Source organism: Gracilinanus agilis, chromosome 6, assembly GCF_016433145.1.
Source record: "Gracilinanus agilis isolate LMUSP501 chromosome 6, AgileGrace, whole genome shotgun sequence".
NCBI classification, from domain to species: Eukaryota; Metazoa; Chordata; class Mammalia; order Didelphimorphia; family Didelphidae; genus Gracilinanus; species Gracilinanus agilis.
In genome coordinates this window covers 179,054,064-179,063,057 of record NC_058135.1, presented here as the reverse complement: position 1 = coordinate 179,063,057, position 8,994 = coordinate 179,054,064, and the positions used below count along the sequence as shown (strand labels likewise).

Below are 8,994 nucleotides of genomic sequence, written 5' to 3'. Positions count from 1 at the left end.
TAAAAAACACTCAAAGCTGGCTAATCACCTTCCAAATGACCACAGAAGAACAAAAATGCTTCAAAGGAATAATGGAGTGACAGAACCATCAAAAGAAGGGATAAAGCAGTACACTGGCTCATAAAAGAATAAAGAAAAAGCAAGGAAGACTCATCTCACTGGGGTGCAAGAAGGGAGCACTGAAGATGCTTCACCAGGACTGAGACAACGATAGTGCGAATAGCTGGAGAATGAAAAGAGCCAGTACAGTCCAGCCTCTGCAAGGTAAGAGCAGAAACCAATGCTATACGGACAAGGCAGCAGTGGGAGGAAAAGAGCCTTGCATAAACCTGTTGAAACAGAAGCAAGGTATGAGTGAGAATAGGCAGAAGTAAGAGGCACTAAACATAACAAGGTCCGGTCTTCTTTGGATTGGGCAGAACCCAACTCCAATCAATTGAACAGTAGAGTTGCAGACTTCTACACAAGAAGCCAACCCGGCTGCCTCTACAGAGTACTCAATCTGAGACCCAGAGAGCTGAGCCAACCCCAAGCATAGTACAAGCACAAAACAGTAACCTTCCACCCCATGAATAGAGGTAAACTTCAGCATACAGACAAAATCAATGGAAAAAATAATCCCCAAATGAGCAAAAGATAGAGAAAAGGCCTGATGCTAGAAAAAAAAATCTCAAGAAGAGATGGCCAAAGAAGAGGATAGCAATACAAAAATGACAAGCCTCAAGGGAAAATATGAAAGGATTTCAAGCACAAATTGAACCCCTGGAAGAGCTCCAAAAAGGGTAGAAAAGCTAATAGTAAGAAATTTAGAAGAAAAATAAAATAGAAAGTGATAGAAAAAAACAACAGCTTAGAAAAAATTACTGAAGAAAACAATTTCCTATAAAGGAAACACAATATTTCAATCAGGAAAATAACTTCCTAAGAGAGGAAGTACAAAGCCTGAGAGAAGAAACTGGAACTCTAAAAATTAGATTTGGACAAGTAGAAGCTAATGACTTCATGAGACAACAGAAAACAATAAAGCAAATTCAGAAGAATTAACAAGTAGAAAAAAATTGAAATCTCTCACTGGAACAACTGGCCTGGAAAATAGGTAGTAGAAGAAGTCATCTAAGAATCACTGGATTCCATAAATGCCAGGATCAAAAGAAAAAAAGAATCTGGAAACAAGATTGAAAGAAATTATCAGGGAAAATTATTCTGATGTTCTTGAACAAGAGGAGAAAATAGACAATGAAAGAATCTACCAATCATTTCCTGAAAGAAATCCCAAATTTAAAAATTCTAGGACTATTACATCCAAATTCCAGAAATCCCAAGTCAAGGAGAAAATAATAGAAGCAGCCAGAAAAAAAAATATTGTGGAATCATAATCAGGATTACCTAGGACCTAGCAGCCTCTACATTAAAGGACTGGAAGGCACAGAATACGATATTCCACAAGGTAAAGAATCTAAGCCTACAATAAAAAATAAGCTACACAGTGAAATGATATGATACTAAAAGAGAAGAAATGGACATTTAATGAAAGAGAGGAATTCCAGATATTCCAGATGAAACAGAGCTAAAATCATGATCAAATTTAATATCCATAGGAAGCATAAAAATGTAAACAGGAAAAATAAACTCAAGAGAATCAATAATGTTAAACATCCTTGCATGGGAAAGTGGTAAGTAGGATAATTTAAGATTTCTATAGCATAAGAGATATCTAAAGTAGTTCATATATTTAAAGTATTCAAAGGAAACAATGGGGTTAAACTGTTCATATTATATTCCTTGCATGGAAAATTGATAACTAGAATACTTAAGATATTTATAAGAGATATTTAAAATCCTTAAGATACTTTAATGTAATCAAGGAAAACAATAGGGTTAAACTGATTACATTACTAGTAAGGTTATAACTAAAATGTTTAAGATATCTATGATGCTTGAAGTGGCTAAGAAAACTAAAGTACTTGGGTTGCTTAAGTTTAAGAACTTTATCACTATTAAAACAAGGAATAGGAGCATTGACATTTCAAACTTTTCATGAACTGCTCTCTTCCCACTTTTTTAATCTTCCAATGCTTTACTCCTCTCTAAGTACCCTCTAATACAGTCATTTTGGGTTATTTACTGTTCCTTGCACACTATACTTCTCTCCTGTCTTCATGGTCTGTTCTCCCTACCTAGGATTCTTTACTTCCTTACTTCTGCTTCTCAGTTTCTCTGAATTCCTACAAAACTTTGCTTAGACTCCACCTTCTATAGGAAATCATGTCCAATTCTAGCATCTTGCTCTTTGAGGTTACTTTCCATCTATTCTATATATAGGTTATATTTATCAAGGTATTTATATATGGTCCATCATATTAAAATGTGAGTTCCTTGACAGTAGGGACAGTTACTGTTTTTCTTTCTCTCCCTAGAACTTAAACAGAGCATGGCACATATTAAATGCTTAGTAAATATTTGTTGAAAGGCTCCAACAGAATGATACACCATCTCTGCTTTAGAGTTCACATCACTTATTGGAATACCTAGCCCCAATCTCTATGAAATTCAATATCCCTGACCCCATTTATAGACAGAAGTAACTAAACTCATCCAAATGGCTTCATTATTATTTAATACTAATGTGAGGCAATCTTTCCCCAATGGATCATTACTATAGATCCAGTGTATGACTAAGAATCCCAGTTATCTCCACTTTAACTGTTCTTAGGCACTTTAGTAGGATTAAAAGAATTCTCATATTATTACATAAAGCGATATTCTCACAGAATCTATCATATACACACACTCTTGTGGTTTACATTTAATTTTTTCCTGGTTAATGTAATGTTATTCTCCCCAATGGGCAGCTACATGGTGCAAAGAGTTCTAGTCCTGAAGTCAGAAAGACTCATCATCCTCATTTCAAATATAGTTTCAGAAACTACTAGCTGTGTAAACCTAGGCAAATTACTTAAACCTGTTTGTCTCAGGTTGCTCATCTATAAAATGAGCTGGAAATGGAAATGGCAAATCATTCCAGTATCATTTCTAAGAAAAGCTCAAATGGGGTCTCAAAGAGTCAGGCATGACTAATATGAATGAATAATAAATTCTCCCAAATACTGGGCAACATATCTAGTAGTAGTACTTGTGGTAGTAAGCTAGCATTTATATAGCCCTCTAACATTTTCAAAGAACTTCAGAAATATTATTTCATTTAATCCACACAACAACCCAAGGAGGTAGCTAAAATTATTATCTTTCTCTTACAAATGAGGAATCTGAGACTAATGAGAAATAGTCCCTGCCCTGAAAGAACTCATGTTACCCTAGGGCACACGAACAAGTAGAACAGTAAGTGTACTTTAAGAGAAGTAAAGTTACTTGCCTGGAGTTACATAACTAATAAGTGTCAGAGACCATATTTGTATTTACTTCCTTCTGAATCCAGTTCCAGAACTCAATCCATGGCACCGTCCAGCTTCTTTTTAATATAATAAAATAGAACAAGGTAATTTTTTATGATAATTTCTGATTGAATCATTACAATAAATCAACTGCAGTGAATGATAAGTCCTAAGAGCTGGATACATCAATTGAATATCATCCCCCACAAAGCAGCACCCCATAACCTCACTGTGACATGAAGGCAACATTGGGATATTGAAGAGCTTTCCAATGGATCACAAACTCTGGCAAACTTTACCATGAAAACAGAGGATCATAGATCTAATATTGGAAGAGAATGTATATATCATCAATGCCAATGCCCTCATTTTATACAGGTAAGGAAAGGCCCAGAGTGAATAAATTACTGACTTGGGGTCCCACATATAGTCAACAATAGAGCTGGGATTCCACATCAGGGTCATTCAATTCTCTTTTCATGCTCCAATTCTGTCTTTCTTCAATTCATACTGGAAAGACTTCAAATACTCTCCTGGAAATTGTTTTTCTGAGATTCCAGCCTAGTGAAGCATAAAGAGACCAGTAGGGTGACCAATAGGATATGCTTATTTCTTTGTCCACACCAATCTATAAAGCAAAAGAAAGTAAATGGTCCTAATCCCAGCATGTCCCTCTTTCATAAATACAGCATTACAGTAATGGGAAGGGTACTAAGGTTTATGGGAGGATACAGACAAGAGTTGTTCAAATTGAGGTGGTATGGGTAGGTTTTGCTCTTCCTTATGGGAGAGAGGAACAGCATATATTATATCCCAACACACTGAAATACCAAGTGATAGAATTCATTCTGTGAGGTACTTCATAACAATTTTCATTTTCACCTTTACTTATACAAACCAGGATTTGAAGAAATTATTTTGGGCATTCTTTCCCCATTTTTGGAGAAGAAATCCAAGAGTGTTGTTTTTAAAAGCAGTGTTTCATTTACTGATAGCCTTTCAATTTTGTCAGAATGGAAAAGGCAAATTTTAACACTTATTAACATGGCATGCCTTCTGTGCATGAGGATCACTAAAAATAAATTTAAACTGGAGATTTTTTTTCATTTTTGCATTTCTTCAGTGTTTGGGATTTGATTATCCAATTAGATTCTTAGATATTTAGTTCACTAGTTCACTGTCAGAGTGGAGGCCATTAATACTTTTGTTATCTTGTCTCTTGCTATTTCTTTTTTTAAATCCAATTAGTCAATAAGCTTTGCTACAAAAATGTTTATAATAAAAGCCCAAGAATTTAAATGGATGCCAAAGATTCTACATACATGATGCAGAAATAATCAAATAAAGCTATGTCAACCATTATTAGGCATATTCAATGATGGATTCTAAATCAATAAGAAGTCAAAATTTTGGTCATATGATTAAGAATCACCACACAAAGGGATACTCTGCATTGGTTGAATGTGCACATTCAACAATAGATAGAGGCAATAAAGGTTTTGAGTCTGCCTTATAGTCAGTACAGTATTTTCATTTGTGAATTGCCTCAGAGCCCTTCCTAGAATATCAGTATCTTGTGAACACAGACTGAAAAATATTGCTCTGGGCCTTTTACATTATTTCCTTCTGTTGTCATCTGAATGTAATTATTCTGTGTCCCATACCTCAGGGTCATGCTGTCTTCTGAGTAGCTAAACGATTTGATAAACTGAGAAATAATGAGGGAATAAAAGATTAATATATTGTAACCACAGTATTGACCTATTAATCAATTACATATCCAAAGGAACACTTGACAGTTATAATACATTTTGGTCTCAACATTCTTTAACAGTCTAAAAAATTATTGAGTATCTTTTAAAGAGCTTTTTTATGTGGAATATATATTGATTTTTGTTGTATTTAGAAGTTAAAACATTATAATATAATAATGAAAATAATCTTGATCTTACAGAACTATTAAACTGATTATAGGGATTTCAAGGGTCCCTGCAATAAACTTTGAAAACCAGTCCACTAGAATATAGGTCAAGCAACCTAAATACTGTTCCAGCCTGGTCACTGATACTTGCGAACCATTAAGTAAATTACTTCCCTTTTTAGGGATAATATTTCCTTATCTATAAAATAAGTGTATTGAACTACACAATTTCTCCCAGCTGTGTGCCATGATTTTAAAAAGAGATTTCTAGAAACAATTATTTAATGCAAAAGGATGTTTCTAATGGTGGACACTGCAGAAATCACGTCTGGCAGATGAGGTTGATAAGTCTGTTTAGTAAGTTGTTTGTACTTTAAACTGGTGTTTAAAATTACACCATTGAAGTAGGAGTGTGGGGTGGAAGTAAGAAAGGGAAATTCATAGCAGATATAATTAAAAGTTAATGGGATTGATCCTATGAATATTTTTGTGGTATGAAGAGGTTAGAGGGCACACTTTCCTCTTTCCTCTTCTTAGCTTTCTCCCCAAACACATTTTCATTTATAAATATAAATATGTTGTTGTAATCCATACAGGTCATATTCTTTCATAACATCATTGTTCTGTGCCCCTACTCAACAATGGATCCTGGAGAATAGGAATGCTTTGTAAAGCATCTATATGAATGGTGAAAATGTGGAACTGAACCTAAGATCTTGAACAGTAGCAAAAAGATTGAAGAAAGAAATGTCCCAATTTTCAAAGAATTAGAGTAGCATCTCCAACATAGAGTCCAGATTTCCACTTCAACTTTTGTCTGAATTGTTAAAGATGATGAGAAAAGTAATGGTAAACTAAACTAATCCCCTTTATTAATATAATTAGTGGGCCAAAAAAGAAAATAAAAACAAAACCTTTTACTCTTGTTTTTGGTTTAGTGGAAATTAATTCAGAGGAATTCTAAAACTAATTACATTTCTGGAAAGAATAATCCCTAAAGCTTTCATATAGTTATTATGGACAAAATTAAGAAAGAGGCAGCTGGTGATATAGTAGATATAATGCTTGGCATGGAGTCAGGAAGACCTTAGTCCAAATCTGGCCTCAGACATTTGCTAACTTTGTGAACCTGAAAATATTAGTTAACTCTCTCTTTGCCTCACTTTTTCAATTGCAAAGTAGGAATAGCATTTACCTCACAGGGTTGTTCTGAAGAACAAATGAGATAATATTTGTAAAAGCACTTAGCTCAGTGCTTGGCATATCATGGGCAGTATATAAATGCTTAATCTCTTCCCACTGCCCAACAGATGTTAATTGTGGATTAGTGGATTGTGAGAATTGTAGAAAGTGGATTCAGGGCTACTTGATTAACCTGATCAAAATTATAGTCAATTATGTCAACCCAAAGGGTTCTTTTGGAGTAAATCAGCAGATTTTTCCTTGGTCCTATGCCATTCAATATTCTGATTAGTGATTTGGGCAAGCCATGAAAGGCATGATTCTCAGGCTTGAAAGATGACAAGACGTTTGAAAGGATCATTAAATCATACATGAAATCCAAAAAGGTTTTGTCAGACTAAGATATTTCAAATCTACTAAAATTTAATTTAATAAATAAATTTAGCCTCTTCTCTTGGTTCCTGGGCTGGGCTCCACCCCAGCCTCTCTGGCTCCTCTCCAGACTCACTCCAAGGATGGTTCTGCCTAGCTCTAAGGCACCCAACATGAGCATCATGAACTTCAATGTGAAGAAGCTGGCAACAGACATGGACATGTCCTCAGTCACCTAGTGCAGTTCACAAAATAAAAACTTGGTAATACAGAGAAGACAGAATTGGATTCTCATGTAGAGAACCTTCTTAGGAAAGCCAAACGCATCAATGGACAGAAAAAATGATGAGGCAAACAGAGGTGCTATTGCAGCCAAATCCTAATGCTAGAATAAAAGTATTTGTTTATGAGAAGTTGGATAGAAAAGCTCCAACTTGTATAAACAACCAAGAATTTCTTGGGGCAATACATGATTGATGCAGGGAATGAGTTTGGTCCAGGAACTGCTTATAGTAATGCCCTCATCAAATGTGGAGAAACACAAAAACCAAATGAAGCAGCAGGCAGGGAACTGATTCAAATAGCTACAATAAACCTTCTTACTCCTTTAAGAAAATTTAAAGGAGATTATAAAAGAATTGCTAAGGAAAGGAAATTACTACAAAATAAGAGGCTTGATTTGGATGCAGCAATGACTAAACTGAAAAAGGCAAAAATCGAAAAGACAAGAACATTGTATGAATAGGAATTAAGAATAACTCAGAGTGAATTTGACCCCAAGGAGAGATTACAAGACTCCTTCTGGAAGGGATCAGCAACACACATGCACATCACCTTCATTGCCTGAATGACTTTGTGGAAGCCCAGATGACTTACTTTGCTCAGTGCTACCACTGCATGCTGGAACTGCAGAAACAACTTGGGAGTTTTCCATCTATTGTATCTAACAATAATCAGTCTTCTACAATCTCCATGTCAAATATCTCCACCTCATCATTTGCAGTTACCACCCCTCTATTTCCTTCAACAAGTAGCACAGTTGTTACTCTTGTCATTGAGGACTTGAAGGAATCCAGTGGAAGTAGTGAAAGCCAGGGCACTCTATAATTATGATGCTGCAAATAGTTGTCACTTCTAGCAGATGAGGTGCTCACAGTATACAGTATTGTTGGTATGGATTCAGACTGACTGACAAGTAAAAAGGGAAATCAAAAGGGCAAAGTACCAATTACTTATTTAGAATTGCTCAACTAAGTGCAAGACCTCTATTAAGATTACCAGTTATGACTCCATATTTATATATGATTAATTCTATGAATCAGGTTTAACTGTCTTCCATGTTAATTTTTTAAAAGACTCAAGAGAGTGTCAGCCATCAGAACTAGGGTTTTCTGCCAATAATGTTGCATGGTAAATATTTCATTGCTTCATATTTGATGTTAAGAGCTTTTATTTCATGCCAAAGATGTTTTCTTACAGGAAATTCTGTTTCTACTGAAGAATCTAACAATCAGATTATACTTTTGACTAAACTAGATTGAAAGCAGGAGAAAGGTTTTCTACTGAATTTTTCACTAGTAACAAGCTTCTTCCCTTATATGAAATAAGTTTATTGTACATTGAATAAATAAACAAATTTAATATTTGAATTTTAGCTCGAATACCCCAACAGGGAGCAGGAATGGATGGGCAGATTGATAGCTTGACAAAAAAAAAAAAAAAGAAAAAAAAGAAAAGAAAACCAAGAAAGTGAATGTTATCCAAGGCACTGAGGAGCCTAGTATCCTGAACATATTTCACTTCTGTCTGAACACAAATGAAACACTGTCTTCAATTCTGGACATCTCATTTTTAAAATTACACTGGCAGAGGATAAGCATGTTAATGGACTTCAAGTCTATTCCATATGAGAAATGCTTGAGTGAAGAGTGTACAACTGAGTGAAGAAGTATTTGAAAACCCAGTATTTGGAAGAAAGAATATTCTAGTTATATTTGACCTCATAGGGAAGAACTCAGAGTAATGAATAAAAGCTGAAGAGATGTCTTTAGCTTAATGTAAAGTCGATTAGTCAATCAACATTTACTAAGTGTCCACTATGTACCAGGTATTGTTCTGAGTGCTGGG

General features: G+C 35.0%; 1 pseudogene; it reads left to right on the top strand.

Moving 5' to 3' along the window:
• The first annotated feature begins 7,040 nt into the window (after positions 1-7,040).
• On the top strand, positions 7,041-8,121 carry LOC123251936 (annotated as a pseudogene).
• The last annotated feature ends 873 nt before the right edge of the window (positions 8,122-8,994 follow it).